This window comes from Odontesthes bonariensis, chromosome 15, assembly GCF_027942865.1.
Source record: "Odontesthes bonariensis isolate fOdoBon6 chromosome 15, fOdoBon6.hap1, whole genome shotgun sequence".
NCBI lineage: Eukaryota > Metazoa > Chordata > Actinopteri > Atheriniformes > Atherinopsidae > Odontesthes > Odontesthes bonariensis.
Genome location: NC_134520.1, coordinates 123,288 through 132,690, shown reverse-complemented (window position 1 = coordinate 132,690; position 9,403 = coordinate 123,288).

The following is a 9,403-nucleotide window of genomic DNA, read 5'->3' as shown; positions in this document are numbered from 1 at the left end:
TTCTTAATGTGTACACCCCAAGTCATTCTTTCATCCAACCATAACCCAAGAAATTTAAATTGCTTAACTCTTTCCAATTCCTGACCATATATTTTCAACTTAATTTCTCCATCAACTCTTTTCCTTGTAAAAAACATTATTTTAGTTTTTTCCACAGAAAACCTAAATCCCCATTTATATGACCAATTTTCCACCATTAAAATTGCTTCCTGTAGCTTCTTTACAATAAATTTTAAATTCCTTCCTCTTTTCCACATTGCTCCATCATCAGCAAACAGTGAACAACCCATTCCACCTTCTGATTCCTTAAACATATCATTGACTATCACAGAAAATAATAATGGACTTACTATGCTTCCTTGTGGTGTCCCATTTTCTATGTTAAAGTTCTCAGAATATTCCTTCCCTATTCTCACTTGTATTTTTCTTCCTTCTAAAAATGTTTTAATCCATTTAAACATGCAACCATTTATACCCATTCTTCTAATTTTAACTAATAACCCTTCCCTGCACATATCATACGCTCTTTCAATATCAAAAAATACTGCTACTACACTCTCTTTATTTACTTGAGCCTTCCTAATTTCATGCTCTAGACATATTACTGGATCCATTGTACTCCTCCCTCTCCTAAATCCACTTTGATACTTTGATATAAGTCCTTTACTTTCTATTATATTTCATATAACAATCTTTCATTTATCATTCTCTCCATTATTTTACATATATTGGATGTTAAAGCTATTGGTCTATAATTTTCTGGTTTTGATTCATCTTTCCCTGGCTTTCTAATTGGTATAACCACAGCTTCTTTCCAACTTTTTGGTAATTCTCCCTCCTCCCAAATTCGATTATACAATTCCAATAAAATGTTTTTAGAAAATTCACTTAAATTACTTACCATTACATAACAAATCTGATCTTTCCCTGGTGCTGATAATTTATATTTTTTAAGTGCCCTATTTAATTCCATTATTGTAAATGACATATTCAATAAATCATCCGATTCTACCATTTTTTCCAATAGCTCCTTATTTTCCAGAATTGTTTTTTCTCGCCCTTTTTTCCCTTCTACACTGATATTTTCAGAACTATGAATTTTAACAAACACTTTTGCTAACATCTCTGCCTTATCTTTATCTGTCACTGCTGCTACTTCTCCATTATTTAATACTGGATATCCATTCACTCTTTTAATTCCTTTCATTCTTTTAATCATTGTCCATACCTTAGATATTTCTGTCTCCCTCCCTATTGAGTTACAAAAACTCCTCCAATAATCTCTTTTTTTGCATTTTTAACAGTTCTTCTTACCATCGCCTGTAATTTCTTGTATTCATCCAAATTCCGAGGGTTATGATTTTTTTTTAATACTTTAAACGCTTTATTTATTTTCTTAATAACTGCAGTACATTCTTTTGTCCACCATGGTACCAACTTCCTTTCCTTTTTCCCGCCTTTTATCCCTATAGTTTGATGAGCCGCTTCTACTATAGCATTACATATATAAAGATTCAAATCCTCAATACTACTATTTAAATCCACTTTTCGTATTTTTAATTCACTATTATTACTAAAAGTTTTCCAATCTGCAGATCTAAAACACCATTTTTCCATCTCATTTATACAATATTTCTCTATATGCATTTTAACTTCTATCATAATAGGGTAGTGATCACTTCCTATAGTTGTTTTATTAAGTACTTTCCATAAACTATTACCTGCTAAAGAATTTGAAACTATTGTTAAATCAATGGCTGACTCTGTATTATCTCTAAAATGAATTCTTGTTCCACTCCCATCATTTAATACTACCAAATTTTTAACATCCATTATTTCTTCAATTACTTCCCCATTATGGTCATTATGACTGCCCCATAATGAGCTATGCCCATTAAAGTCCCCACACCAAATCACTTTACCCTCTAAATACTTCCCAAATTCCTCCATTAACTCTAAAGATAGTTTTTTACATGGATTATAAAAATGTATTATTTTAATGTTCCCATTTATTGTCCAAATTTCAATAATAATATATTGTAATTCTTTTCCTTTAGCTATTACTCTAAATTGAACTCCCTTTTTTTATAAATATTATACATCCTCCTCCAGACCCTCCCTCTCTATCTCTTCTAACACTTTCATATCCTTTAATAACAAAATCTAAACTAGGTTTAACCCAAGTTTCCTGAATACATATAATATCCAAATCTTTTTTAAATTCTTTAATAAATCCTTTAAACTTCTGTCCATTTGCAGTTAAACTCCTGGCATTCCACTGCAGGATGATCATTATGTTCTGTCTTCCTGTCCTCCTGTCTTCCCTTCTCCCCCCAACTTTTTATTTATGTGCTCCCAAGATATGTCCTTTATCCCAAAGAACTTCTCTGCTCCTTTCACTATTATTTTGATTTTTTCTGTTTTATATTTTACTTGCTCTGTACAGTTAAAGGAAAACTCCGGGGCATTTGAAGCGCATTTCCATTGCTAGAGGTTGTCAAATACTGATAGTGGGACACAGAGAGGTGCAAATCTGCGCTCCCTGTGTGGAGATCGCGCTGTTCGCACAGCATGTCATGCTAGCCAAATACGTGGTGGCTAAGGGGCATGAGCTAACCCTTCCACGTAAAACAACAACTTGCACACAGCAGAAACGTCACACCACTTTATAAACCATCCGACAATAAAGTCACAAGCCTTACCATCAAAACCATATGCATGGTTCTCACATTACTGGCATGGGGACGTTACAAAACAACTTTATAAACAGCATGTCACTTACTTGTTGTTGGTATGCGCCCGCATGTGAAAGCCCAAAAGAGTCAATGGACGATACTCCCATATACAAAACAATTATCTTCTCTAGAAAAACTGCGTTCAAGTATTTAAAACATTACAACAATACATACCCAGTAATATTGTTGTAATGTTTTAAATACTTGAACGCAGTTTTTCTAGAGAATATAATTGTTTTGTATATGGGAGTATCGTCCATTGACTCTTTTGGGCTTTCACATGCGGGCGCATACCAACAACAGGTAAGTGACATGCTGTTTATAAAGTTGTTTTGTAACGTCCCCATGCCAGTAATGTGAGAACCATGCATATGGTTTTGATGGTAAGGCTTGTGACTTTATTGTCGGATGGTTTATAAAGTGGTGTGACGTTTCTGCTGTGTGCAAGTTGTTGGACACATTTGTCCAGAGGATTCTGAAAACACCACACCTTATGAAATTAAAGACATGAAATAAACGTATGACAATAAAAGACATACAGGTAACAACATACAATAACATAGATAGATGGTTATGTCTCTCAAATTCAGATGGATATCTGTAAAGTTATGACATATGAATAACGAACCAAACAATATTTATTTTCCTGTGTTAACCATGGAATACAAAAAGAAACAGCAGGTCCGTTTCACAAAGCAGGTTTAGTGAAAACTCTGAGTTTATTAACCCTGAAATGAGGGAAACTCTGAGTTTTCTGTTTCACAAAGAGAGGTAACTTAACCTCTCGGTCAGTTACCGTAGTAACAGACTCTCTGAACCTAACCTGGTCGGGACCAGATTTTACTCAGTGAACCTGGAGTTTCTCTCTGTTTCCGCCCTCTTTCAGCCATTTGATTTCCTCATTCATTCAGTCAGCAGAGCGAGTTCTTCTACTTCCAGAAGTCCATCAGGCACAGCAGGAGGCGACTGTTTCCACCAACATGTCCTTTAGACAACGATCCCGTGGATGAAGGTGCAGCATTAGGCTACTGCGCAGAGAATTAAATATTCATCAGGAGATGGTTATCATAGATGTTTTAGCATTTCCAGACAATTATCTTTATGAGTGGTACCATCAGAATTTTGTTGGGACAAAAGAAAAAAAAGACATAAAAGACATATAAATATTTGTATGAATTGGCTTAAAAAAGATATATATAGGCCTATTATATTTTATAAAGGCACTTGTGTGTTGGGGGTGGACTCCCTCCAGGGATTCACTCAGCCACTGCCCTCCAATATTCTGCTTAGGGCCAGCTCCTGTGCCTCCGTCAGAGGTGGCGGTGCTGGGCACCATCTGCCTTCTTTCTGTTGGCTGAGTAGAAGTCTGTGTTAGTTTAAATAGGCTTAATTATTTAACAGAACATGATATAGATGAGAAGACATTTATGTGTGTGAAAACAGCATAATGTTGGGGATAAAATAACTGCACAGTCAAATAGCCACTTAATATTTACTTTACAGTGTAAAACATGATCAAAATGAGGTACCTCCATGCCGAGGTCTCACCTGTTTGAACAATGTTTTTATATTTCATCTTAAGCTGCTGCCAAGTGCGCTTCTCCCCCGCGGGATTGCACCTAAATGAAATAAATGAATGGGCTACCATTCATGCAGTTTCCCCCGTAATATTATTGTGATTGCAAAGGACTACATTTAAACTTACACTTTTGCAGCTGCAATGGTGTTGCACTTATTTCTAAAAACCTGTTGAAACTCGCCGTATGAGCGCATTAAGATTTCCAATTCGAGGTTGGTGAAAAACGTAGCCCCTCCTCTTCCCCGTTGCCATAGAGACTCGTCGAATCGGGGCTCCATTGATGCTGGCTTTTTAAAGTTGTGGTGCACACGCTAAACTCAAGGTGAACCTACTCAGAGCTGACTAAACTCAGTCAAATCAGCGTTTCTGGAACCGGAAACTCAGAGCTTTCTATCTCAGAGTTTGTTGAACCTGCTTTGTGAAACGGACCCCAGGAAACATCGGTTAACAGTTGCATTACTTCATATAGACATCTTGTTACTGAATTAATTTGGATTTAAATATTCAATACTACAGACCACTAGGGGGCAATGTGGCTCCATAAGAAAGTAAGTCATTTTCCCAAATAATGGTTTCTTCGTTTTTCTACCAAATACGATCGTGAAAAAGGTCTTAAAATGCAGCTTGTGATATCACTGAAAATATGAAAGAAAATGTATAAAGATATAAGACACAATTAATACAGTTTTAAAATTCAACTTAAAGTGAATCTGAAGAGAGTATTTGAGAGTTCTGTAAGATGCCAGGCTGGATTACAGCAGATAGGTGTCAACTTTGATTTACATTGTTTAGATAAGAAGGAAGCACAGTTGTTCTGGTTGCTCTCTAATCTTCATCAAGGATTCTTTGTTTGTTCAACTTAGTTAGCATTAAGGCGTGAATGCTTACACATACGTTTTATGGGCAGGTTTGGTCATCTCCAAAGGACAAAGGCTGGGGTAAATTAAATGATCTCTGTATCTTCCTTGGTGGGGAAATCCCCCATCTTTGCACAAATCTTACCACACAGGAATGTTTCTGGGCCTCCCAAAGATTAAGTTTCATATTAAATCCACTCTTGAGTTTACTACAGATTCCTTAGCTCTCTTATTTGCACTTTCATTCCCTAACCATTGTTGAATATCTATTAAAATACATGCTCTACTTTCTGATTGACTGTACTTTATCCTGGTCAATGACAACCTTGAATCAGAACAGATTAAAGATTTGAATGGTTTTAAATCCTCAATCCATTGTTCTGTTAATAACAGTGCTAACATTTCTGCTGTGTAAACTGATAAAGCATCATTTATTTGTTTTTACCTATTTGATCTCTGAATTCTGGAACAACGACTGCTACTTCTGCACTACCTGATGTATTCTTAGCTGTATACATTTTGATGTAACTGTAGGAATTGTCAATGTAAGCCTGAACAAGACCTGGATCACAAATAAAGCTCCTATCCTTGTTCTTTCTCTCCAGTAAACTGAAATCTACTGATGCTTTGGGAAGGATCCAGGGTGGAATTGTGTCAACAGCACTATTGGACTGATGTTTAAATGATCCAGTTGTAGTTTGGCTGCACTTTGTAATATTGTCAATCCAAAGTTCTTATTTTCCCTCGTCTCCACTTCCCAACATGGTTGTAATGTAGCTTATGTGGGGTGATCTTGACTGCGTTCCTAAAAATTAACCTATTAATTTAATGATAGCTGAATTCTTAGCCCATTCTCATCATTATTATAATGCCATGGAGTATTATGGGCATTGAAATCACCACACCAGATCACTTTGTCTTTAATAATGATGTAACTGATAATATTTTACAATAATTGTAAAAGTTTACCACTGAATTTCCCATCTCTTGTCCATTACTCAACTAATATATATTCTAGCTCCAGTCCTTTCTCCAGAAGTCTACATGGACGATGGATTGCATCATCACTGCTCTCTGATGCTTTGCGATAAGATGTATTGCATCACTACCTGTTACCTTGTTTGTAAATGGTAAATGGACTATACTTATATACTTTTCTAGTCTAACTGACCACTCAAAGTGCTTTTTAACAATACATGCCATATTCACTCACACACTCATACAGCATGTCTTAGTCTATATAGCTTCCTACTACATTCACACACCAACAATTATTTTGTTACAATTGGCAGCTAGCTAATTGGAATCTGAGCGAGTGGCCATGACTTGTGGAGTCCCCCAGGGGTCAATTCTTGGACCTCTTCTGTTTAACTTGTATATGCTCCCTTTGGGTCAGATATTGCAGAACTTTAACATCAATTATCACAGTTATGCAGACGATACACAACTTTATGTGTCTCTGTCACCGGACGACTGCAGCCCAGCAGACGTACTGTGTCAGTGTCTGGAGGAAGTAAACACCTGGATGAGAGAGAATTTTCTGCAATTAAATGAAGACCAAACTGAGATCATTCTGTTTGGGAGCAAAGAGAAGAGGGTCAGCGTTGGTAAATATCTTGAGACTCGGGACCTTACAATCACTGACCAAGTTGGTAACCTCGGACTGTTGATAGACTCAGATCTGACTTTCAGCAGCCACATCAAAGCTGTCACCAAGGCAGCTTTTTACCACCTCAGAAACATCAACAGAATTAATGGTTTCCTCTCCCAAACAGACCAGGAGAAACTCATCCATGCATTCATCTCCAGCAGACTCCATTACTGTAATGCTCTTTTAACTGGACTTCCCAAAAAGAGCATTAAACATCTGCAGCTCATCCAGAACGCTGCTGCTGGAGTTTTAACCCGGACTAAGAGATCTGAACACATCACACCAGTTTTAAAATCTTTACTCTGGCTTCCAGTCAGTCACAGAATAGATTTTAAAAGCCTGCTGATGGTTTACAAATCCCAGAACGCTTTAGGCCCAAAATCCATCTGTGATCTGTTCAGAGAATATAAAGCCAGCAGAGCTCTTAGATCCAAGGACTCAGGTCAGCTGGTCCAGTCCAGAGTCCAGACTAAACATGGAGAAGCAGCATTTAGCTGTTATGCTGCAAACAAGTGGAACAAACTGCCAGTGGAGATTAAACTTTCACCAAATGGAGACATTTTTAAATCCAGGTCAAAAACATTTCTGTTCTCATGTGTCTATGCATGAAATCTGCACGATATCTTTTAATTTATCTGGACTGTTGCTTGTTTTTAAATTCTTTTAAATTATTTTATTTGCTTCTCTTTATATTCTTTTATGTATTTTAATGCTTCTTACACTCCCTGCTGCAATGCTTTTATTTTATGTAAAGCACTTTGAATTGTTTGTACATGAAATGTGTTACAAATAAATTTGATTTTGATTTGATTAACTCGTGTTTCCCTGTTCCAACAGATATCCTTTGAATGGTGTTACAGTGCCGCCGCGGCCCCCTCCCCCCCTCCCCCCCTTTCTGTCTTCTCAAACCCCAGCTGGTGGAGGCGGATGGCCACCCTTCCTGAGTCTGGTTCTGCCAGAGGTTTCTTCCTGTTAAAAGGGAGTCGTTTCTCTCCACAGTCGCCTCAGGCACGCTCAGGACGGGAGATTGGACTGAAGACAAGTTTCAGTGCAATCTGTTGGTTTCCTTAGCTAGGAAATAGTTTTTGAATTGGCTCTATATGGATGAATTGGATTATTTTGAAATTAATTAATTAGATTTCATTGGATTATGATTACATCCATCCATCCATCATCTTCCGCTGGTCCGGGGATCGGGTCGCGGGGGCAGCAGCTTGAGCAAAGAGACCCAGACGTCCCTGTCCCCGGCCACTTCCTCCAGCTCTTCTGGGGGGACCCCGAGGCGTTCCCAGGCCAGCCGAGAAACATAGTCTCTCCAACGTGTCCTGGGTCTTCCCCGGGGCCTCCTCCCAGTGGGACGGGCCCGGAACACCTCACCGGGGAGGCGTCCAGGAGGCATTCTCACTAGATGCCCGAGCCACCTCATCTGACTCCTCTCGATGCGGAGGAGCAGCGGTTCTACTCCGAGCCCCTCCCGGATGACCGAGCTTCTCCCCCTATCTCTAAGGGAGAGCCCAGACACCCTGCGGAGGAAACTCATTTCGGCCGCTTGTATTCGCGATCTCGTTCTTTCGGTCACTACCCACAGCTCGTGACCATAGGTGAGGATAGGAACATAGATTGACCGGTAAATCGAGAGCTTGGCCTTCTGGCTCAGCTCCTTCTTCACCACGACGGGCCGGTGCAGAGCCCGCATCACTGCAGACGCCGCACCGATCCGTCTGATTATGATTACAATGAATTGAATTCCAATTGGCTTGAATTGGACTGTATTATTTAAGAGCCTTGAGATGACATTTGTTGTAATTCGTTGCTATATAAATAAAACTGAATTGAATTGAACCCAATAGGTTGGTCAGACTACAAGCACGTCTTAAAGACATAAAGACCTGGATGACTCAGAACTGTCTGCTTCTAAATTCAGACAAAACTGAAGTCGTTATCTTTGGACCTGAGCGCTTCAGGGAGAAACTGTCTAGCTATAGTTTACTCTTAGAGATGGTATTTCCTTGGTTTCTAGTACTAAAGTGAGGGACTTTTTCCACCTGAAGGCTCATATTTAAGAGTCACTGAAGGTCTGCTTGTTGTGCCGCAGTCCTTCAGAAGCCTTGGAGACATCTGTGCTGTGCATCTACGGCAACATGTCCGAATGTGGGCTTGAAAAAGATCTGTTATGGTTGGCTTATAAATGAACAGAACTTACTAAATTAAAGTGGATATATCAAAAGAATTAAGCAATATCTTTACAGCCAATGAGGTGTACAAAGAGCTGGATTAGGAGTACTGTTGATTGTACTCAAGTTGCTACTTAATATTTTGACTTCATGTACAATTTAAAACATCCAATATGTAGTCCTGCATATAGCTGACCCATTGTTCCTTTCTTAAACTGTGATACATTTCAGCATTCTCATTCAGGCTACGGCTACACGAGAACGAAACGAGGTTTTTTTTGAAAACGGGTACGAAAATTCTTGCGACCACACGGAAACGCGCTGCTGTCCAGACGAGAACGGATGAAAACGATGAAACGATGCAGTACACACGCCGCTGTGTCACGCCACGCTGTGAGACAATAGAG